Genomic DNA, 24,972 nt, shown 5'->3' with positions numbered 1-24,972 from the left:
TGTCCGACTCCTACGCTGTTATCTCCAGGCCAGGACAACTTACCAGGCAAGATATTCAATTGTCACATTCATTTATGTCTGAGCAATCCTTGCTACACACTGTGGATGCCTCAACATACACGCCATCCACCCTTGTGCCTATGCACACCTTCCCTCAAACTAATACTGATGCAGAATTTATGAGGATTCACAATCCCTGGCGCTCCACTGACTTATAGGAATTCCCCACATTGCCTGACAGCCACCACTGCTTTCATGGAACATTTGGACACAGTGATTCCCTGTTATGATCATGCCATTGGGGACCTTCAGCGAACTCCTACTAGCTATGCTCAAAGACATTCTATACAAAAACAAATTATGGACAAACTGTAATGGCCTGACACACTAGCGGAAGGTGAGGCTATTACTGCTAATATTACTACTCTTACCACCCTCATTAAAGTAAATACTTGGTCGAATTTGACTGGGCAGAGATCACATCTTACAAACAGAACCAATGTGAATATCCTTTGACTGTCTATCTAGACTGACTGACTGTTTTTATCAATTGTTTATGACTGGTCTACTTTTGGAAATTTCTGACAATATACAAAATGTTCAGGTGGGAGGGCAAGCTGAATCTATTGAAAAAGCACTATAAGCAGCTCAATATTTTGATGGCAAAAGCATGCAAACACTAGGAGTAAGATGGAGCTACCCACCTCAGGGCTGTGCAGATACAGCAGGCTCACCAAACCCCACCCCAAAATACAGACTCTGTGGGCCGGGGCCATCTGGGTACCTCACACCAGCCCTATGCACAAGATAATCCTCCATTGCCTTTTCACCAAGGACACCAGCCACAATAGATTTTTGCACACCCATTTTTGCCTGCCCAGAAACCCCTGCCAGGGCAATGTCTCTGTCTGTATTGCAATGTCCTACCAAACCTTCCAGACCACTGCACTATGGTCCCACTACTACTCGCAATGATTTCATTCCTCCTAACAGTTCTATTTTGCTACCCTACTCCCACACCTCCTGCCCCTCCACCTCCTCCTTCTCCTGACGGGGGCTACCAGGATATTCAGTTCTCCTATGGTCCACAATGGAATTGCCAGAGGTTCCCTGCCATGCTGCCCGCTGCTGGCTAGCATGGACTACTTGACACCGGCGCCAGGCGCTCCACGCTGCGAGCTGCTGGATTTCTAAATGTGGATGTCTTAAAGGAAATTTGCAATGCTGTTGGCATATCTGGCACCACTATCTCACACCCGGTATCACCTGAATTATCTGTTCTCTTTGGTCCCATCACTGAACACCATGCCTTTCTGTGAAGCTCTTGCTCACCTACTAACATGTTAGGTATTGATCTGCTATGCAAGATGCATTATATACCATCGATTGTTCTCCTGATGGTCTTTATCTAGGGGTTCCACAATCTAGGCAAGCTGAATGTTGATTTCCCCTCCAACAGCCCACTCACGAGGAGCATCCTACAGTGCCTCCTTCACTACTCACTCCCGCACAAGCTACACAGGTGCAACACCGCTTTGCCTCAGTGCCAGTGGCCCTCTGAGCAGCACATGCCAAGAAGGTAGGACACATTCTCTCTGCTAAAAACCTGTTCGCATCACTCTCAATCCAGGTGTGCCTCTCCCAGGGGTGCCCCAGTACTAGAAAGCACCTCAAGCAAAGAAGGGTATCAAGCATGTTATCTCTCCCCTCTTTTCACAGACTAGTACTCCCGCTCTTTTGCTTGTCCCTGGTCCAGACGCCTATATTATTTCTGAGTTTCCATACTACTCTCTCTCGCCTCTTGTTCTAGTATTTATTTTTAACCTATTTCCAAATGCTCCCCGACCCCACACTCACATTTCTCTTATTTCTGGTATTTCGCTCTGTTTCCAGACACATTCACTTCTATTATTCCTCCCCACCCTGTGTGTCCGGAACACCCTACGACCCATCTGTCTCTTATTCCTGTGTCTCCTCAGTGATTTTGACTCGCTCCATCCGTCTACTTTCCTCCCCAATGATTCAGTTTCTCTTGCATGGCCCAGGCAAACTGTGCCGCTGTGTTCTCGTGTTCCTTTATTCTTCTATACTATGCTTGCTTCTCTTGCTTGTTTAGTTTTCTTCTTTGTTCTGTTGCTGTTCACTTTTGTATTTGAGGATCTCCTCCTTTAGTTTGCTGCTAATTTCCTCCACCCCATTTTTATTCCACGCCCTGCCCATCCTACCCATCCTCTGGCTGCTGTCCTCTGCATGACTCTGTAGGCCAGAGGCCTGTGGCCTGCGGTGTTCCATGTGTGTTATACTACGACTTCCATGATCCCATGCCAAATGTTTCACTTGCATCTTGCCTCTGCTTTCTTCTCTGTCCACCAGGACTCTCGGTACCTCTTTGCATTCGCTTACAAGGGACATCAGCTCACATAAAGGTCCCTTCCACTGGGCTTTATTGACTCCCCATCTCTCTTCTCCCAGATTGTGCAGGAAGTCCTCCAGGATGTCACCTTCCCACCGGGTTCCACTATGATCCAATACATGGATGACCTACTGTTAGGATCACCTTTCTTTCAGGTCTCCTTTCACTGCCTCCGAAGTGCTCCTCCCTGCCCTGGTAGAAAAAGGTCACAAAGTAAACAAAAGCTAAATTACAGCTCTGCCTACCTGCAGTCCGCTACGTAGGACAGGACATTTCTCACGGTGCTAGGCGCCTTGCCCCCTCTCGAGTGTCCTGCATCTTACAATGTCCCATGCCCGCCACTAAAAGACAGCTGCGCTCCTTTTTAGGAATGAACCATTTTTGTCACACCTGGATCCTTGATTATGGCTGCACAGTTTCACCATTGCAGATGATGTTACATGACTCCCAGCCTGACAAGCTCACATGATCTGCTGATTCTTCCACTGCCTTTGCCAAGATCAAGACTGCCCTCTACATTGTTACCGCCCTGGCCCTTCCTGACTACTGTAAATCATTCACTTTGTTCTGTGATGAGAAAGCGTAGTATACCTTAGGCATATACACACATAGAAGCATGGGACGTACAAACACCATGTAGACTATTCTAGCTCACGGTTAGACCCTGTAGCCTCTGCCTTTCCCAAATGTCTCAGAGCCATAGCTGCTGCTGCCCTTATCCTTACAAATCCTTACAAATCTTGACAACATTGCCCTAGCACGGCTTGCATGATCGGCACACATCGCACAGCCACTATGTACACTGATTCACGTTACGCTTTTGGTATATCACATGACTACAGGACCCTCTGGAAACATAGAGGTTACCTAAGTACACAAGGTACTCCCATTCTCGATGCACCCTATGTTGAAGCATCACTTATTGCGATTCTGCTACACACTGAGTTGGCCATTATAAAGTGCAAGGCCAACACTCGAACTTTCTGACAGCCCCCCTGCATGGCCCTCAGGCTCCTGTTTATGTGCAGCTGTTTCTCTATCATTTGAGGATCCCCTAGCATCTCTTTCCATCCTGGCCTTCCAGTTCCATAAACTCTGACAGAGGCCTCTCCCCCCACGGGAAACCCATAAGGCCAGTTACTGGGCCACCTTCCCCTGAACCCTGTGATAACAACTGAATGATCTTGTTGTGTCATATTGCAAAAGACTAATGCTTGTTGTCAGTTCTCACTTCCAGCAAATACAAGAGGCTCTGCCTCAACCACCTGAAACGTTGTGCTATGGTGGGTCCTAAAAGTGCATAAGCGAAAATAATACCTGCATCCTCGCTGGAAAGGTCCTTTCTAGATACTGCTGACAACTCACACCACAGTCTACGCCAGCCAGTGTGTGAGAACAGCACCTCCACTTGATAACGGAAAACAGCCAGAGGTCCAGAACAAAGACCACCTGTCGTCCACCCTCACACAATAGACAGCAAAGCTGCAATCTGCAGGGGTAGACGAGAAAGAAACCTCTCTTCAGCTTCCCACTGGGTTCCCAGCAGCTGAAACACTGGTGACTTCACATTTAGCACTCCTCAACAACAAAGTTCTGCTACCTGTCCCAAGTTACAATTTGCGGAGTGCGACTACCATCTCACCTGACATCAGTAGATGAACCATCAGTCTCAAAACTTTGCTACCCTTGTCTCAAATGGGTGGCCCGTTGCTCTCAAAGGTTTTTGCTACCTTTGTGTCCTGCGGGTGGCCCATCGCTCTCAAAGGTTTTTGTCACCAAGCAGCCACAATAACGCTGCACACCTGGAGTATAGGTGCATAAGCCCTCCAGCCAAAGGGGTGTTTGGAGGCCAGCTGAGTGTTCCCAGCGCTGTTGCTGATCTCTTCCATCTCTACACATCTGTCATCGCCATCCTGGCTGGGATCCTGAACTTTAGCATCATCATATCTTCTGTCTACCGGGTCATGTAATGACTGACACTCTTTGGAACTTTTGGGCATAAGGCCCCAATCTGCGTAGTGTTGGGCTGCTGAAGCTAGGAATATTGCTGCTATTACCTTAGTAAATATAAATTACTAGCTGGGTTACCCAGCTTTGCCTGTGTCCTGATGTGCCCTGGAGGATGTTGCTCTTGTCGTCTTGTCGGTAAGTCTTGCTTCAGTTTGCTCCGGTGTCAAATGTGCCCTGGAGGATGTTGCTCTTGTCCTCATGTCAACAAGTCTTGCTTCAGTTTTCTCTGGCATCTCATTTGCCCTGCAGAAAGTTGCTCTTGTCCTCTGGTCGGCAGGTCGTGCTGCTGTTTGTTGTTAGGTTTCAGAAGCTCTTGATATTGGTTTTCGCTTTGCATCAAATGGAGTTTTTCCAAGTGATGTTCGTTTTTTGTGCGGCATGTTTCAGTCACTTAATGTCCTTCAGCACATTTGAGAGTATACTGTAACCTTGCCATTTCTCATATTTGGTGTGGCGTCATAAATGTAAATTCATTTTTTTAAATTCCCTTTAAAAATGCTTTAATAAACGCTAGTATACAGTAGTAATACATTTTAAAGGAATAACCAACATATCGAACATTTTGCTTCAGACACTTTTCCAAATCTTGCCCCCTTCTAGTACCTACTGCAGTGAATCAGGGTGAGCATTCGTAAATGAGGGTGTCTACGGAGCACATTTTTTGCATCCAAACATAGACTACAATTTTTCCCCAGACAAAGGGGGAATCCATGCTAAATGTGATAGCAGTGGGTTCAACTGTGTGGATTTGCATATCCGGACAAACATAAACACACTTACATCTATTCAGCTTTATATATAAAGATTTGCACCATCTGGCAGTTCATTACCATGGTACTTGTTCTGCATCACCCTACATCCACCATCCTACACCGAGACACTAACACCTTTCTCAATTTCTCTCGGGCCTACACAGACCAATTAAATGCCTCTGATGGCTAGATATGCTCCCACACTCGATTCCCTTCATCCCTGTCCCGTTCAATCTTGCTGAATGGTGTTATGACCTCCTTAACAATGACTCTTCTTGTCCCAAGATGACCCATCCCTTTTCCCGTGGATTCTTCTGCTCCAGTTCCGCCAATACACTGCCTCCCAAGAGCCCCACTGTTTGGTTCAAACGCTCTGATCTCTTTCAGCGCTTTCAAACACTTTTGGGTTCACTGAGCTCTTCCATTCTACATGGTATTTTAATTATTGTTTTTATAACTGCCACCTTTGCAAGGATAGTTGTTCTTATTCGCTGCCTTTTGTCATGCTGTGCTAGACAGGTGTCTTACACTTCCCCACCAATGCCAGACTGCTGCCACTTGAAATAGAGACATCTCATATTACGGATAACGCCTCAAAGGACGCTTCACATGAACAGGAAATGATAGATATACAAAACCGATTGGGCTGCATTTTTGAATTAGGACCTTTCAGACCCACAATCTCTGTCTCTAGGAATAACATTCTTTCAGTAGCAATTCTCGTGCCTCACCACCCTATGCTTATGTCACCCGTATACCTGGGTATCTTTGATTGAGATTATACCCTAATCCTGCTCCCTGTGGTCTACGCCCTGCTCAGGGGTGACCAAATGGAGGGGCAGGGGGCTGGCAGGTTGGATGTGGCAGGATTCCTATGTTATGTAGGATTGCTATGCTATGTTGTGCTATGCTATGCAATAATATGCTATGTTGTGCACTGCAATGCTATGCTATGTATGCTACATTGGACTCTCCCATACAATTAGGCCTCAGACTCTCCATGTCACCTCCCTCTGCCTGCTCTACACGCAGTAGCCCAGACAGGCCCAAACCCCTCCTAGGGAAGAAGACACGTCAGACCTTGCTATCTGCGTATTCTCTACAAGTATTGGTGCTTCCCCCTATATGGGAGATAACAGAAGGGGTTCTGCGAATGCAGCTTATCCATAATACAACACAATGTCCCTCAGGGCTGCGTCACAAGGTCACAAGTGAGATGTCAACAGTTCTTGCCAAATGTTTGCAATATCGTGGCAAGTAACACTCCCATTGTGAAAGTGCCGAAACATATTAGTGTTTGCCTATGATATGCTATATAAACCGGTACTCTAGGGTGGGGGCCCTAGAGAGAGCTCTGTGTGCAAAACTGCATGAACACTTGCGTGCCGTGTTCCCTGCTGATCCCTCTGTATGTCGTGGATTTGTGATATAACACAGGAAGCATGATTTGGCATCAGTCTCTGTCTCTCCCTTATTTGTTTATATCACTTATTGTCTGTGTCAGGGATAGGGGTAGGCAAGGACAAAGTCAAGATAAACATAAAGGTGTTGTGGGGCTGTTATGCCTGGGTTTGCTGTACAAACATTCTCCAAGAAATTTCAGCCGTATAAAAGACTGCTTTGCCCTATGTGCAGGAAAGCAGCCTCAAAAAACTACATGGCCCAGCAGAAGGTGGCATATGACTACAAATCCCAACATGCTTTGGGCCAATTCGGACCAATCAGGAGCCAGGCCGGGTGTGGCACATCAACGTGCATGCGTAGAACCCAAGGCACGGGGCTTGCGCTTGAGAGTTTCACAGGGATAGGATTTACGGACCGGAGCTCCTGAAAAATCATACGCGAGGGGCCCAGCTGCACCGGAGCAGCAGCCTGGCCCCTCGCCTTTGCAAGATAAGAGCCCTCCTATTTCAGAATCTGTCGGGAACGTGGGGAAATCGCAGGGTGCCACCATTTGCCCATCCACAGCCCCTGCACCTCCGAGCCAAGATAAGTGGGCGTATCTTTGGCGCCATAGTGTGCAGCTTGCATTTTGCTGGGGAATTGACGTGTTAAAAGCTCCGTACAACCTTTGGGGTTTCTCCGGCTCCTGGAAACCTGGAAAAAGGCTCATGAGGTGAAAACACTTGTGGCATCATACTTTCTAGTACACGTGTGCCTGCGAGGGTCTGGGGAAAGGCCGCTCGTGAGGAATTAGAGGAAAAAAAGGTCACACCGGCAAGGGTGTGAGGAAAGACCACTTGTAGCCAAATGTGAACTCTGGTGAATTTTACTTATTTTTGGCGCAACCATCCACGCACAGTACCGCGCCCTGATGGAAAAACTCTATGCGTAGTGTGTTGTATGTATGTGAGTTGACATGAGCATGAATGCTTACAAACTCTGAGGGCATACACTAATATTTGTCCTTTCTTTTAGCTTGGACCAGCTGTTTAGACTCCACGGGCGTGCCATAGGGCTTGACCGCCCTACCACGGACAGGACACTAAAGACCAGAGCTAAGTCTGCATGCCAAGTTGTTATGTCTGATATATGTGCAAATATAATGACATAGGGTTAGCCAGTGAGGGGAAAACCTTTGTGCGATATGGTGCTTATGTGAAAAAACAGCTAACTGTGCCAAGCATACCCTGAACAAAAGTGTGCAACAATCAACCCTTCCCTAAATTCCCCCGTCCTAACCACAACCTCTACCTCAATCTGGTTTTCCTAATTTCTCCTACCCATCCAAACAACGAGACCCCAACCCTCCTTCCCTGCTCTGGTCAAGGAAGTCTGTGTAAACTTTGACTTGCGGGCCCCGCGACCACAGTGGGGGTGGTTGATATTGCATCGCTCCTGCCCCTTGGACCTGGGCATCGTGACAGAAGCGCAAGCCCACTAATTACTCCGGCGCCTGAGCAGTGTAACCAACCCCCATTGAAGTCATGGATGAAATTGCTAAGGCTCTGCAGGACCTACAAGGGGAGTTGGCTGCGTCCAGACAGGACTATGCCACCTTGTCAGCACAGGTGTGAAGTTTAGCGGCCCAAATATCACCGTTGCCAGGTCAACCACCCGCCCGGTACAGGTACATGTGAGTCCGGAAACCATCGTCCTTGCACCCCCAGAGAGGTATGCAGGAGATCCACAAAAGTTTTCTACGTTTATAACCCAAAGCAGTCTCCACTTCCTAACAAAGACTACGGCCTTTTGGTCTGTTCAGTCTCGGACGGCCTTTGTCATATCGTACCTCCCGGGGGACGCTGCTTCTTAGGCAAACCCCTTAGTCCAAAAGGATCATGCCATCCTATATGATTGGGATGTGTTTCTGGGAGATTTCGAGAAAATATTTAATCGGCGAGCGCCCACACTTTGTAAGGATCGGGCGTTATTAAGCTTGAAAAAAGGCAACAAGGAATTGGTGACTTATGTCACGCAATTCAATCGGCTGGTAGCCGAAGCCGACTGGCCCCAAGAAAATAGAATGTCCCTTTTCTATCAGGGATCAAGAGATGAGATCAAGGATCTTATTAGCCAACTCGATCCACAGCCACGTGAGTGTTTGGATATGATTGATCGGGCCTTGCGGCTGTATCACCGCATGGCTGAAAGATGGGGCGATAAGAGAAGGGGGGACTCATGATCCATATTCCGATTAGATCAGTATAGGGGATCTCGAGGGGTGGCAGAAAAATCTGAAGGAGACAAACCTATGCAAATAGGTTCAGTCCGAGGTCCCCTAACCAAAGAAGAAAAGGAACTGTTAAACTCACTTGATATCCCCGGGGGTGTCTGGAAGGCTCTGAGATCTGGAACCCTGGATGCGTAGTTGCCCAGTGCTGAATAATGAATCTGCAATTACAGAAGGGAGGATTTGTGATAACTGTCTCTAATGGGTGAATCTCCCACCTCCCTCTGACCGATTCCCTTCCCACTGGGTTCTTTTCTCACCTTAGTTATTTGTAGGGTGAGCTATCTGTCCTGCATTTCTTGTGCAGGGGGACGCTTGACGTTTGTTGGTTGAGCTGCCCGAGTTGCTTCACTGGTGCAGTATGCCTTCCTTGGGCCCAGGCCTGCTGTGACCCCGAATCTGCTGGTAGGCAGGTAGGTTTGTTAATTGTAACTCTTTGTTCTGTTTATGGTGGGAATTTGTTCATGTCTTTATCTCCTTCTTTTCAGGTGCGAAGGACTTGATGCTGTCGTGCCAGATGGAGAGGCACGTTTTCTAGGTAAGAGAAAGTGCGAAGCGCAGCGCCTTTATTGTCTTTTAAAGCTAACCTGTGTTTTCTGCTTCTTCTCCTCACAGGCCGCTGTGGTGAAGCAAGTGGATGAGAGCGCGATGAAAAACAGGCCCTCGGAATCCGTTAAGGTAAGTACATCGCTGTGCAGTTGTTTAATATTGAAAGCGAACCTGAATATGTCTTTTTTCCTTTGCAGATGTTGCTGTGGTGTTCTGGATGGAAGCGTGGCGTAGCGCGATGGAATTCAGGTAAGACTGATGGAATTATATGTTTTGGAAGCGCATGTTCTAATATTGTTTTTCCCTTTCTCGTTATTGCAGGTCGAAATGTTCGAATAGCAGCTGTGGTAGAGGTTCACCGGAAGTCCTTAAGCTAGTACTCACAGGTGAGTGATGTTTCTTCTTCTCTCGGTTTCCACAGATGGCAGCCCAGTTGAGATGCTGAGTGCTGGATGGTGTTTTCTCAGGTAAAACAGAATAATCTTGTTCTTGTTTTTGCAGGATTACAGGAAAATGCTGAAGACCAGGAGCTGGACACGGTGAGCATCATGCTGCTGGTTGCAGAATAACACGAAGCATGTTCTGCAGTCAGGGTGTAGTTTATATAGCCCAGGTAAAGTAGTACCAGAGAAAGTAGTTCCAGGCCTGCCACACCCAAAACACTAGACCGCATGGCTTGGTTCTTAGAACTAGGCTGTGTGGGTGCTTCCATGTTGGATTTAAAGGCCTATGTACACAAATGGGACCTAGTTTGAACAGCCCTTCCTTCCTACATATGAGCCTGGTGCCAAAGGTGCCAGGACTGGCTCCAGGAGCCTTTTTGCAGTGGTTTTAAGGCCCTCAGGTTTCTGGTGGGAGACTGCTTGTGGCACAACTTGTGCCCCCTCACAGTGGTCATAACAGCACTCCCCTCCAAGGCCCCTCTCATGGTATCCTTCCTGTCCGGTTTGGTGGGGTTATCCAGGTGAAACCTCTTAATCAGACGTGGTGCGTGAATATGTTCACTTGGTTCCCAAGTTCTGTCTTGAGGCCCGTACCCTTTCCAGTCAACTAAATAATATAGCTTAGATCTGGTACGTTTCGATTCCAGGATGTTTTTAACTTCAAATTCAAGCTCTCCATCATCTAGCACAGGTTTTGGTGGTGTTAAGACTCGGGTTCCTGGTTGTGCAGGTTTTACAAGTGACACCGGATGAATTTGCATGCTTGGTGGTAGGGCTAACTTGACGGCCACCGGATTTATCACCGATTCGATGGTATAGGGTCCTAGATATCTTGGACTAAAGGTCCGGGTACCTTTTATGGGCACATTGTCATGATGCCTACCCCTGGGCATCCGGATCAAGCCCATCAGCCCCGGGAGCAGGCATCCAGACATTTACAAAAACCCCAGCAGCCCCAGCTAGGGGCTGTCTGGGTTCAGTCCTGGTGCCGTAGGCACCAGGCTCATAATAAAAATCAGTCCTGGCGCCATAGGCGCCAGGCTCATAGACATTACTTACCTCATGCAGACCATGCTGCAAATAAATCAAAGCCAATGTGAGGCCTGGATGGGACTATTTTACTACAGGGACTATTTTTTACTCGGGTGTGGTCCTGGGGAACTTCTTTCCTGGGACTACTTTGGAGGCTATTTAAACCACGCCTGAACAGCAGCACATGCTTCGTGTTATTCTGCATCCAGCAGCGTGACTCTCACCATGCCTGCGGCCAGCGTCCAGTCTTCTGCCACGCCCGGGTGCCTGCAGCCAGCATCCAGTCTTCTGCCACGCCCGCCTCGAATCCGGAGCTCTTAGAATAAAGAGGAAGAAAAGGACAAGGTTAGAAAACAAACTTATTTCAAATTCCTCACCTGATTCCGGATCCATTTCATCTCCCGACCTGGAAAGTACATCAGTCCTGCACGCGTCGCTTCGCCAGCTCCAGCACTGCGCCATACTCGCGAGTTCTCACAGCATCTTTCGATCCAGCACTGTCCATCATTTCTTGGCCGTACTCCGGCAGCTAGGGGCACAAGAATAACAAGATGAGCCAAGGGAATCAACAAATACCTCTTACCACCATAGACTTACCTGATTTACCACCGGCGGTATTATTCTCCATATCTTCATATGCCGCATCTGTAAAGAGGGAGAAAAACAACACGTTAACACATGCAATAGTTACCGGACATCGTTGGGTAACACACTCTTACCTGCATGCCAGCAGCAGCTACGAGACCTTCTTTTCACAAACTCAGTTGTAACTTAAGGCAGGAAGGGGACAAGAGTGAACATCGGGCACATTGAACTCTTTGAACTTGATACTTACCAATCCCGCCTTCGACTTCAGAGTCAATGCTTACCGGAACTCTCCCAACGCCTTCAAACCAGTGAAGTAACTGGTATCTACGCGCCCTTGCAAGACACGCAGGATGGAGAGCTTATCTTTTACAAACATAAGGTGAGGTTACTAAGGGGATATCGGAGGTGATTAGTGGGGGAGAGCGAGAACAGTTGGGAGGCCATCACTAAAACCCACAGGTGGCTAATCCCTGTCTCCAATTGCAGGAAAATACTTCTTCGGGTCCAGCAGACAAGACTAGACGGGCCAGTCCAGAAAGTCCTCTCTGCACTGTGCATCACGTTGACCGAGACCGCAGCTGTCCGGGTCCGATCGACACCCCTGTGGGGTCCAGGTGAGCATAACATACATGTTTTGATGACTTGGTAATCGGGAGCTTTCTTTCGATGCCGGTCCGAGAATTTATTTTGTCTGTCTTTGGCTTGCAGTAAATGTTCATTTGCCCTTTTGAAGGCTTGGGTTATGCTTGTGTGTAGAGTCTTTACCGCTGGCATTTCCAAGGTTGTACGGGAGTCTAGTTCAGGGGTACGTGGATGTCTTCTGTATTTTGTGTAGAACGTGCTTTGTCCCGTGCTGGTGTGTATGGAGTTATTGTATGCGTATTCCGCTATCCATAACACGTCTTTCCAATTCTCTTCCACTTGATGCAGCATGCAACGTAGATACTGTTCTAATGTCTGGTTTGTTCTTTCTGTTTGTCCATCTGTTTGGGAGTGATGCCCAGTGGATAATCAAACATCGATTTGTGCCATGGTACAACATTTCCTCCAGAAGTTGGATATAAATTGGCTTCCATGATCCGAGATTAGGACTGAGGGGAAACCATGCAGTTTTATAACTGTTCAAGAAATGTTTTTGCCAGATCGGTAGCGTTAGGAAGTCCTTTGAATGGAATGAAATCTGCCATTTTCGAGGACAGGTCTACAACCACCAGAATGGTATTAAAACCTTGACAGGGTGGTAAGTCTGTAATAAAATCAAAAGAAAGAGTATGCCAGGGAGCCAGTGGAATATCCACTGGTTGTAGGAGGCCAGCTGGTTTCTGTTTTTGTGATTTATTCTGTGCACATATCCCACAGGATAGAACAAATCAAGCAATGTCCTTACGCCAGATTGGCCACCAATAATTCCGTTTAACCTTGGCTAGAGTCTTAGCAATTCCGGGATGACCTTCAATCAGGAAATCGTGATAACCAGACATGACCAATTCTTGCAGATCTTCACTTGGTAGATATAGTCGTTCCCTGAAGTAGGGTAATCCATCCAGAACCGTGTGATGTTCATTTTGCGAATTCCATTTCTGCAAGATCTCGGGGTTCATTAAGGTTCGAATCTTATCTTGAAGTTCACTTAGAGTCAATGTGGTGGTGAGTCCCAGTAGTTTATCACTTGGGATGATGGCAACAGGGTACGGGGTACTGTTCGTTTTCTCTTCAACACCCATACGAGACAAGGCATCGGCCTTCCCATTCCGAACTCCCGGTCGGTATGTTATTACGTAATCGTATTCTGCGAAGAATAGAGCCCACCGCAACTGTCGTGACGATTGGGCTTTTGCTGACTTTAGGTATTGAAGTTTTCGGTGATCTGTGATTACTGTAATGGTATGTCTGGCACCTAATAGATACTGCCGCCAGGCTTTGAAGGATGATTTTTTTTGCCAACAATTCTTTGTCCGTAATTGCATAGTTAAGTTCTGGTGGTGAGAATTTACGTGACCACTCTCTCTGGATCTCTTTGAGAGAGAACTGCTCCCATAGCTATGCTGGAAGCATCAGTTTCCACTACAGAGGGGAGATCAGGGCGAGGATGTCGTAAAATTGGCACGCAGGTGAATCTTTTCTTGAGTTCTTGAAAGGCCTGTTCCGCCTCTTCAGTCCATTGGAATTTTTTGTTGTTTTTTTCTCATTAACGATGTGATTGGGTGGACTATCCATGAGAAATCTGGAATAAATCGGCGATAGAAATTCTCAAAGCCGAGCATGCTTTGGGTTCCTTTAAGTGAAGAAGGTGACAGGCAATTAAGGATGGCATCTATTTTGTGTAAATCCATCTTGACTCCCTTTGGCGAGAGAACAAAATCGGGGAACTCAACTTCGGTGACATGGAAGGAGCATTTCTCGAGTTCAGCGTACAGTTCGTGCTGGCAAAGTTTTGCAAGGACTGAGCGAACACCAGGATGTCGTCAATATAGAGCAGGGCACAGACATTGATGAATTCCCGTAATACATCATTCATGCAGTATTGGAACGCTGCAGGAGCGTTGCACACCCCGAAAGGCATTACTTGATATTGGTACAGGCCATACTTGGTGTGAAACGCGGTTTTCCATTCATCCCCTTTCTTAACACGTACAAGGTGGTATGGTCCTCTGAGGTCTAGTTTGGTGTAAATCCGGGCATCCTTGACTTGGTCCAACAGTTCCGGGATAAGGGACAAAGGGTAGCGTTTTTTTTACTGTGATTTGATTAAGTGCGCGGTAATCGATGCAAGTCCTCAAATCTCCTTCCTTCTTGGGTACGAAGAATAAGGGATAGGCTGCCGGTGACTTTGACGGGCTGATAAACCCATTAGCCAGGTATTGATCCAGATATGACTTCAAGTGGAGATTTTCGGTTTCCGTAAGTGCATAAATTCGACCACAAGGAACCTGTGCGCCAGGTATCAGGTCGATCTGACAGTCATAGGGCCTATGTGGCGGTAATGTGCCAGCCTGTTCCTTCTGAAAAACATCTTGATAATCCTGATATTCTTTTGGTAAGGTGTCCATTGGTTCTGCGATCCCTGATGCTATTCCTTGAACAGATTTCAGGTTTGGCTGTGGTATACATTTCATGTAGCAAGCATGGGCGCATTCGTCGGAAAAGGTCAGTCTCTTTGCACGCCAGTCTATGTGGGGATTGCGAGTTACTAACCATGGCATCCCTAAAATCAACCGGAACTGACGAGCTTTGATGAGGTCAAACGTGATTGCTTCTTGATGTCTATCCTGACACAGAAGGGTTAATTCTGTTGTGCATTGGGTTACTGGTCCCGAAGCAATTTCTGTACCCTTGTGAGGTGGGACCCGGAGTGGAAGGGGTAGTGGGACTCCCGGGGTCGCAGCAGTGGGCCGCGAGACGGAAAGTGCAGCCCCATCCCGCCTGTCCTTACCTGGGTTCGCCGAGGCGGGCGTCGAGGTTTACAGTCCGGGGTCAGGGCTGGTGGCGGAGAACCCTCGGGAGATGCTTGTAGCCGCGGAGAGCAGGCCCACGCAGCCGGCCAAGCTTCTCTCACCGCCGGGAAAGGCACGGAGGGAGAGACAGCTTGCTCGGCGAGGCGGCCCGCTCTGCAGCAGCCGGCATGTGTTGGCCCACATGGCAGGAGGGAGGAGAGTTGCCGGGGCCTTCCAGGAGGGGCGGAACGGACAGGACTGCGAACAGGTCTCTCCTGACAAGCGGGAGAACCAGGTGCTATGGAAGGAGACGGCAGCCTTTAAAGGCGGCGGGACATGGCATAATCAACCAATGGGAAGCCCGATAGACAGGGAAGGTTTCCATTGGGGGGGAAGTAAGTCACTCACATCAAATAAAAACCCGGGAACTGATCTACTCTATGTTGTTGATTTTTCTAGTCATACGGAGAGGACGAGGAGAGAAGGAACAACTGGTGGGCCTATCCGGACACCAAGGAGGCTTAGGAGTGTTAAGTTACGTCCCTGGAAGGCTGCCTAAGAGTTAAGTAACTCTCAAGGAGTTAATGGACTATAATTTCTTTTGGTTAAAGTTACATGAATAAAGACTAATTTCAGCAAAACCAACCTGGTCCGGGTCTTGATTCTTACAACCGTCAACAGTAGTTACCTTTTCAGTTGTTGGTTTGTGCATAAGGGAAGTCCCATTTCTGTTGCCAGATCTCGATCTCTGCTGTCTATATATGCCTCTATGGCATGCATCCGTGACGGTCGTTGGTGATTGATCAAGGTCACTCGTAGGGCGAAATGTGAGGTCTGTGAATCATCCTTCTCGCTCGAAAAGCGGACCTCTACGCTTGCCGAGCCCGGTAGTTTTCCGATTCCTTTCCATCATCTTCTTTCTCTGTAGCACCTACCACCTTCCTTGGGGGTTTCACTGGGCATTCTTTGAGGTAGTGACCCGATTTACCGCAGTATAGGCATAACTGTAGCTGTCTCCTCTTGTCTCTTTCACCCTTGGTTAAAGGGGGTCGTAGTCCTCCAATCTGCATTGGTTCTGTGGTATTTTCTGATGGACGTTGAACATTATCTTTTGAACGTACGTACATGGCATGATTTCCGAGTCTTACTTCGGTCTGTTCTTCTGTAATCTGTGGTCCAACTGAACTACCAGGTTGATAAACTCTGCACAGTCTTTAGGTGGGTCTACCACAGGACATCCTCCAGGTCTCCTCGTAGGCCCCGATGAAACAACGTGGTTCTGTTATCTTCTGGCCACCCCACTTCTACAACCAGTCTATTAAAGGTGGCAATATAAGTCAGCAAATCTTGATTCCCTTGGCGGAGGGACAGGAGTTTGTTATCAAGAGCTTGTCCATGCAAGTGTCGAGCAAATAACTTTTCCATCTCCTGTTGAAAACCCCAGAAGTTCTGCAGCAATGGGTCTCCCCTGCTCACTAAAGGTACCGACCAGTCTGCGGCACTTCTCTCAAATATGATAACACGAAGGCCACCCTCGCCTGATCGTTTGGGAAAGCCCCAGGCCTACAAAGAAAATGGAGGCGGCACTGGTTCATGAACGTTGCATACTTTCTGGGGTCTCCATTAAACCGTTCTGGTGGTGCCAGGGGTACTGCTCCCGGCAACGTTATTTGTACTGGATTTACTGATGATGGTGTAGTGACGGATGGGGCGAATCCGGGCAATGGAGCCTGCCCGCCTGTGTTTATAGTAGCTGTTTGCTTAGTTCATCAGTACGGTCTTTTGTGACTGTTAACTCTTGTTTTAAGGCATTGGTGTCCTGCCGGGCTGCGTGTACCTCGGTGCGTAATTGTCCCAAAAGCTGGGCTAACTGACCAGTTTCAGATGTCTCCATGACGCCCAGGTGGATAAGGTTTAAAGGCTTTGTGTTCTGTTACGCTCACCTGATATCCCCGGGGGTGTCTTGGAGGCTCTGAGATCTGGAACCCTGGATGCGTAGTTGCCCAGTGCTGAATAATGAATCTGCAATTACAGAAAGGAGGATTTGTGATAACTGTCTCTAATGGGTGAATCTCCCACCTCCCTCTGACCGATTCCCTTCCCACTGGGTTCTTTTGTCACCTTAGTTATTTGTAGGGTGAGCTATCCGTCCTGCATTTCTTGTGCAGGGGCGCTTGACGTTTGTTGGCGAGCTGCCCGAGTTGCTTCACTGGTGCAGTACGCCTTCCTTGGGCCCAGGCCTGCTGTGACCCCGAATCTGCTGGTAGGCAGGTAGGTTTGTTAATTGTAAGTCTTTGTTCTGTTTATGGTGGGAATTCGTTAATGTCTTTATCTCCTTCTTTTCAGGTGCGAAGGTCTTGATGCTGGCGTGCCGGATGGAGAGGCATGTTTTCTAGGTAAGAGAAAGCGCGAAGCGCAGCGCCTTTATTGTCTTTTAAAGCTAACCTGTGTTTTCTGCTTCTTCTCCTCAGAGGCCGCTGTGGTGCGGCGAGTGGATGAGAGCGCGATGAAAAACAGGCCCCCGAAATCCGTTAAGGTAAGTACATCGCTGTGCGGTTGTTTAATATTGAAAGCGAACCTGAATATGTCTCTTTTCCTTTGCAGATGTTGCTGTGGTGCTCCGGATGGAAGCGTGGCATAGCGCGATGGAATTCAGGTAAGACTGATGGAATTCTATGTTTTGGAAGCGCACGTTCTAATATTGTTTTTCCCTTTCTCGTTATTGCAGGTCGCAATGTTCGAACAGCAGCTGTGGTAGCGGTTCGCCGGAAGTCCTTAAGCTAGTACTCATAGGTGAGTGATGTTTCTTCTTCTCTCGGCTTCCACAGATGACAGCCCAGTTGAGATGCTGAGTGCTGGATGGTGTTTTCTCAGGTAAGACAGAATAATCTTGTTCTTATTACTGCAGGATTACAGGAAGATGCTGAAGACCAGGAGCTGAACACGGTGAGCATCACGCTGCTGGTTGCAGAACAACACAAAGCATGTTCTGCAGTCCGGGTGTGGTTTATATAGCCCAGGGAAAGTAGTACCAGGGAAAGTAGTTCCAGGCCTGCCACACCCAAAACACCAGACTGCATGGCTTGGTTCTTAGAACTAGACTGTGTGGGTACTTCCATGTTGGATTTAAAGGCCCATGTACATAAATGGGACCTAGTTTGAACAGCCCTTCCTTCCTACATATGAGCCTGGTGCCAAAGGCGCCAGGACTGGCTCCAGGAACCCTTTTGCAGTGGTTTTAAGGCACTCAGGGTTCTAGTGGGAGCCTGCTTGTGGCACAACTTGTGCCCCCTCACAGTGGTCATGACAGGAACAGATAAGAAAAAACAGCATCTGCATGTACTGTGGAAATGCTGGACATTTTGTCCACGAATGCCCCACGAAGCCTAAAACCCAGGGAAACACCTTGGCTCATCAGTAGTGGGGGTCACCCGGTTGAGCCTATCAAGTAACAAGGCCCCAATTGCAGGCTATTCCAATTTTTTCGTCACCCTAGACGGTTGTTTAGAATTCTTGAAACATCGAAAACAGGTTACTATGTTAGTCGACTCGGGTGCAACAGGAAATTTCATAGATGCCCTGTACGTGGTTACGTTAGGAATTCCCGTACAGCGAAAACCCAAGTCAGAACCAGTACGTGCAGTGGATGGTACACCCCTCTACTCTGGTACTATAACACATAGCACCTGCTTGGTGACCTTACAGTGCAGAGCTTGGCATAGGGAGGAAATTGCCTTTGACATAATTGCCACCAAGCAATTTGGGCTAATCCTGGGATTGCCGTGGTTAAAGAAACATGTCCCTCAAATTCAATGGACCACAGGGTTGGTTAATCTAAACTCACCACAATGTCAAGAACACTGTCTGCGAAGGGTTTCACCCGCCTCGTGCATTATTAGCGTCATTAACAGCCAACCGGAAGTACATCCCGAAGATCTACCCCAAGAGTATGCCGACTTTGTGGATGTTTTTAACAAACAGGCTGTGGAATCTTTACCTCCACATCAGCCTTTCGATTGCCGAACAGATCTGGAGCCCTGGGCAATTCTACCATGTAGTTGCATTTATGCCTTGACTGAGGCTGAAAATAATCACCTCCGAGACTATATAACATCTAATTTGCGGAGTGGCTTCATCTGACACTCCAATTCACCGGTGTCGTTGCCTCTGTGCTTCGTACCTATGAAGTCTGGGGAGCTCCGGACTTGCATAGGCTACCACGGGGTGAACCGGATAAATATTCAAAATCGTTACCCGCTTCCCCTAATCCCAGTTCTCCTTGACCAAGGAGGGATGCGGCTATCTATACTAACTTGGATCTTCGAGGCGCATACCATCTAGTGTGGGTGCGTGAGGGAGACGAATGGAAAACCGCCTTCCGAACCAAGATCGGACTGTATGCATATCAAGTTATGCCATTCGGTCTTTGTAACGACCCCGCTGCCTTCCAACACTTCCTAGATGAGGTCCTTAGGCAATATCTTGACGTGTGTGCTGTTGTTTACATTGACGACATCCTCAGTTATTCCCACAATCTCCAGGAACACGTCCAACATGTATGCGCAGTTTTGCAAATGCTACGGAAACATCATCTTTATGCAAAACTGGAAAAGTGCGAGTTCCACCGTATCACAGTGGAATTTTTAGGCTACTTCTTAACCCCGACTGGCGTACAAATGGATCGTAAAAAGGTGTAGGCGATTCTGGATTGGGCATCTCCCACCAACATAAAAGAGATGCAATCTTTTCTGGGGTACGCACATTTTTACAGACGCTTCGTTAAGAATTTCTCAGCATTGGTTACTCCAATCACGAAGCTTCTTCGCAAGGGCTGCCCATTTATTTGGGATTCTTCAGCCGAACAGGGATTTCAACAGCTCAAGAAAGCCTTCACTGATGCACCGGTACTGAAACATCCAGATTTGTCCAAACCATTTGTGGTAGAAACAGACGCGTCTAGCTATGCTCTGGGTGCCATCCTATCCCAACGAGATCCCCAAACGGGCCTATTACACCCAGTGGCTTATTATTCCAGAAAACTACTCCCTGCTGAAATGAACTACATAATTGCCGATCTGGAACTATTGGCAAAAAAGGCAGCATTCGGCGAATGGCGGCATTACTTAATGGGGGCACGTCATACCATAGCAGTAATAACGGACCACTGTAACCTTCAGTTTATTAAGAACGCTAAGCCTGCACCAGTTACGATGGGCCCAATATTTCTCGGAATTCGATTTTATTATTACATATAGACCTGGAGCCAATAACCGAAAGGCTGACATTTTGTCACGCTGTCCTGAGTCAGCAGTGCGAGAGGCTGGAGCTATACCCCAGCCAATAATTTCCTCAGCTCGTATAATAGGCGCAACCTCTGATTTCTTTGAGACCATTCAGAAAGGTTTTACCATGCAGGAAATGCATCAATGGTGTAAGCAAGACCCCCAGAATGCAATCATCGCAGGACTTCCCTACCATGGACTAGATTTGTATTTACCCACAAAACAACTTCGGGAAAAGGCTATGTCATGGTGTCATGACTCATCTTTAGCGGGTCACCTGGGAAGGTCAAAAACACAGGAGTTGGTAGCCAGACATTTTTGGTGGCCAAAATGCCGACAAGGCGTTCAGCAGTATGTCCTGAAATGTGAGGTTTGTGCCGGAAATAAGGCTAGTCACCAAAAACCTGCTGGTCTCCTTCGGCCTTTACCAACCCCCGTGGTACCATGGCATACCATCACCATTGACCTTATCGTAGACTCCCAGAGATACAAGGTTACACCTCTATACTAGTAATTGTGGATACCTTCTCAAAAATGGCCCACTTCATCCTCTGCAAGGGAGTCCCGACCGCCAGCACTATCGCAGAACTGATTCTACAGAATTTAATCCGCCTTCATGGTCTCCCCTATCGTGTTGTCACCGATAGAGGCCCACAGTTCACCTCACAATTCTGGTGCAAATTCTGTAAGATCTTAGGGATGGAAGTCTGCTTATCATCCGGCTACCATCCCAAAACTGATGACCAGACCAAACGCGTAAACCAGGGACTTGAGCAATACCTACGTTGTTTTGCCACAAGCAGAGAAACAACTTTGGTTCAACATACTTGGTTAGCTGAATTAGCATATAATAATGCCGTACACACATCCACAAAGAATTCTCCCTTTGACTGCCTTTATGGGTGACACCCACAAATTCTTCCCATGGCTATCCCATCCTCAGAAACAGAATTGCCTACGTTAACTGGCCAAGGAATTGGTATAGAGCAAGTTTGGAAGGAGGTGCAAGGTAATCTCATGAAAGCAAAAGACACATATAAGCATTATGCTGACCAACATCATCGGGCTAGTCCACCCTACTGTGTGGGTGACAAAATATGGCTATCTACCCGTAATATTCGGTTAGATGGACCCAGAAAATTGCAACCTTGTTATTTGGGCCCATTTCCAATAGCAAAGATTATTAACCCTGTTGCAGTCCAATTGACATTGCCTCCTCAAATGAAATTTCACCCCACCTTCTACACGTCCCTTCTAAAACCTGCCCCATATGGAGTAGCGACCAAAAAACCACCTCCCGTGTTAATTCATGGGGAACCCGAGTACGAGGTTCATGCAATTTTGAATTCTAAACAGAATAAAGATGGCCAGGTATTTTACCTCGTGGACTGGGTGGGGTATGGCCCTGAAGAGCGCTCATGGGAGCCCTCACATCACGTTCATGCCCCAAGATTGTTGCACACTTTTCACAGGAATTATTCCTTCCGTGGGGGGAAGGGTGCTGTCAGGGATAGGGGTAGGCAAGGACAAAGACAAGATAAACATAAGGGTGTTGTGGGGGCTGTTATGCCTGGGCTTGCTGTACAAACACTCTCCAAGAAATTACAGCCGTATAAAAGACTGCTTTGCCCTATGTGCAGGAAAGCAGCCTCAAAAAACTACAGTGCCCAGCATAAGGCGTTGTATGACCTCAAATCCCAGCATGCTCGGGGCCAATCAAGAGCCAGGCCGGGCGTGGCACATCAATGCTCATGCGTAGACCCCAAGGCACGGGGCTTGCGCTTGAGACTTCACAGGGAGAGGACGTGCGGACCGGAGCTCCTGAAAAATCACACATGAGGGGCCCAGCCACACCAGACTAGCAGCCCGGCCCCTCGCCTTTGGAAGATAAGTGCCATCCTATTTCAGAATCTGTGGGGAACGTGGGGAAATCGCAGGGGGTCACCGTTTGTCCATCCACAGCCCCTGCAACTCCGAGCTAAGATAAGTGGGCTTATCTTCGGCGCCATAGTGTGCGGCTTGCATTTTGCTGGGGAATTGACGTGTTAAAAGCTCCTTACAACCTTTGGGGTGTCTCCGCCTCCTGGAAACCTGGAAAAAGGCTCATGAGGTGAAAACACTTGTGGCATCATACTTTCTAGTACACGTGTGCCAGCAAGGGTCTGAGGAAAGACCACTTGTAGCCAAATGTGAACTATGGTGCATTTTACTTATTTTTGGCGCAATCATCCACGTGCGGTACGGCGCCCTGATGGAAGAACGCTATGCGTAGTGTGTTGTATGTATGTGAGTTTGGCATGAGCATGAATGCTTACAAACTCTGAGGGCATACACTAATATTTGTCCTTTCTTTTAGCTTGGACCAGCTGTTTGGACTCCATGGACGTGCCATAGGACTTGACCGCCCTACCACGGACAGGACACTAAAGGCCAGAGCTAAGTCTGCATTCCAAGTTGTTATGTCTGATCTATGTACAAATATAATGACATATGGTTAGCCAGGGAGGGGAAAACATTTGTGCAATATGGTGCTTATGTGAAAAAACAGCTAACTGTGCCAAGCACGCCCTGAACAAAATTGTGCAACAATCAACCCCTCCCTAAATTCCCCCGTCCTAACCACAACCTCTACCTCACCCTCAATCCGGTTTTCCTAATTTCCCCAACCCATCCAAACATCGAGACCCTAACCCTCCTTCCCTGCTCTGGTCAAGGAAGTCCGTGTAAGCTTTGACTTGCGGGCTCCACAACCACAGTGGGGGTGGTTGGTATTGCATCGCTCCTGCGCCTTGAACCTGGGCATCGTGACAGTCTGCTTTCTGAGGCCGGCCCTTGGGAAGAGGGCCCCTCGTGGCCATGACAAAAAATAGCCTTTTATGCCCCTCTGAGCACTGTCGTCTCACAGTACATCTTTTCTATCTTTAGGCTTTACACCTTCACTCCTTCAAAGCAGCCCCAGCTCTTATGACTCTGATGGTTGGTCTTCTGTGTCTCTCCTACAGCTCCCATGCTCCAGTTGGCACAGCCTTTGGACCTCTCTTCCAGCCTCGTTGGTTCTGCTTCCCCTGCTTGTCCTCGCTGTTCCTTCTCCAGCCTGCTCTAAAACAGCTGGTCTTCTGTCTCCGGTATCCAGCTCCTACTGTAACTGCTTTCACTCTCAGTCTGAGCCAGTGGGTTGTATAAGGCTTTAGTTCTGCCTCCCATCCTCTCTCTCGTGAAAGGAGCGTCAGCTCGGATGAGACTTGGCTGATGGACCTTGTGGGATATGTGGTAAGTCAGATTTAGGAGAGGGACAAAAGGTCTTCTTTGCAACAATGTTTCATTAACAGAAATGTGTAAGGCCTATATTATCCCTACATCTAAGGAGGGATTTTCCCTGTTCTATCAAGAAAATCTCTGTCCAAACCTAATATAACCTAAAGCCTGTCCCTCCCAATAACAAAAAGGGGTCAACATAAGCTTTAACCAGAAGGCTCTGGTAAGGAGTTTTTGTCTATCGCATGATAATGGTGGTCAGTTTCTGACTCCAACCCAAATGTCTTTTGGGTTCCTTTCCAGATACACAGCTTAGAGTTCACAGTTTCACAATGTCCTTTTATTCTTCCTCTCTTGTTGGAAGATGGATTTCGCTCCTTGTGGGTTGAATAGCAGTCAGCCTCCCTTGGAGTACAGCCCCTCTCACCCCTTCTTGGTGTACGACTGCTTTCTTTCTATCTTCAGGTATTATAATCCCCATCCCCAACTTGGGGTATTTTGTTTCTTGCCCCTACGTAGAGTTTCTTGCCTTTCACCCCAGCATTGGGTACTTGGTCGCTTACCTTGGCTTGGGGTTTCTTGGTTATCACCCTGACTCAGATTGCTGACCCTTTCTTCCCAGCTTTGGGTAGCTTGGTTTTCACCCTGACTCAGGTAACAGTTTCTCTCACACCTGCAGGGGTATTCCTGTTCTCACCCTGACTTGGGTTGTTGATTCTCTCTCACCGGCTTGGAGTATCTTGGTTCTCACAATGTCTCGGGTAACTGTTTTTCTCACCCCTACTCAGGGTATCCTGGCTCTCATCCCGACTCGGCTAAATGCTTCTCTCATCCCCACATGGGGTATGGTCCGCTGCAACCTCCTCCCAGTTCCCTAGAACCACAGCGTACCATGCTCCTTGTAGCAGCATTCCTCGAGGGAGGCGGTCTCTTTGGCTGTGTTGGAACCGTGTCTCAGGTACCTTTGATAGTTTTAGCTCCCCTTTGTTGATTCCTCTTCTTCTGATCGGTACTTGACGGATCCTCTAAGTTGTCTGCTTTTGGCACTGGTCGACCACTTCTGATGTGGTCGTGCCTCCTCTAAGGTCATGGTCGTATCTCTCGGTCTCTGCATTGTGTAGGAGAGAGCAGTGTTCTGCATGCTCCTGCTTTTCTTCGCTCTACATGCTCGCTGCGTGTGGCTGCTTCCTTTCTTCGCTTTCTGGGAGGGAGTCTCCTACTGCGCTTCACACTCCATGGGATTTCTTTCTCGCTTTCCTTCCCGCTTTACTTCTCGCTGTGTGCCGGTCTCACTGGCATTTTGTATTTCAAGCTGTAACAAGATTGGACAATTTCTTGCTTCTGTGATTTATGTAATGATGGTACACAGTTGTTTCATTGCCAGTATACATTTTTTATGAGTTTAATGCGAAAAATGTTTCAAAGAAAAACTAATTGAAAGCATTATAGGGGGTGGGGTGGATGGGGTAATGGGATGTAAGGCTAGAGGTGTGGAATATGGAGTATATAATAGGGGAAGAGGGTATTGGGGGAAACCCCTC

This window comes from Ambystoma mexicanum, chromosome 4p, assembly GCF_040938575.1.
Source record: "Ambystoma mexicanum isolate Mex_15411 chromosome 4p, UKY_AmexF1_1, whole genome shotgun sequence".
NCBI classification, from domain to species: Eukaryota; Metazoa; Chordata; class Amphibia; order Caudata; family Ambystomatidae; genus Ambystoma; species Ambystoma mexicanum.
The sequence above is the reverse complement of the archived record's forward strand: the minus strand, read 5'-3'. Positions refer to the sequence as shown.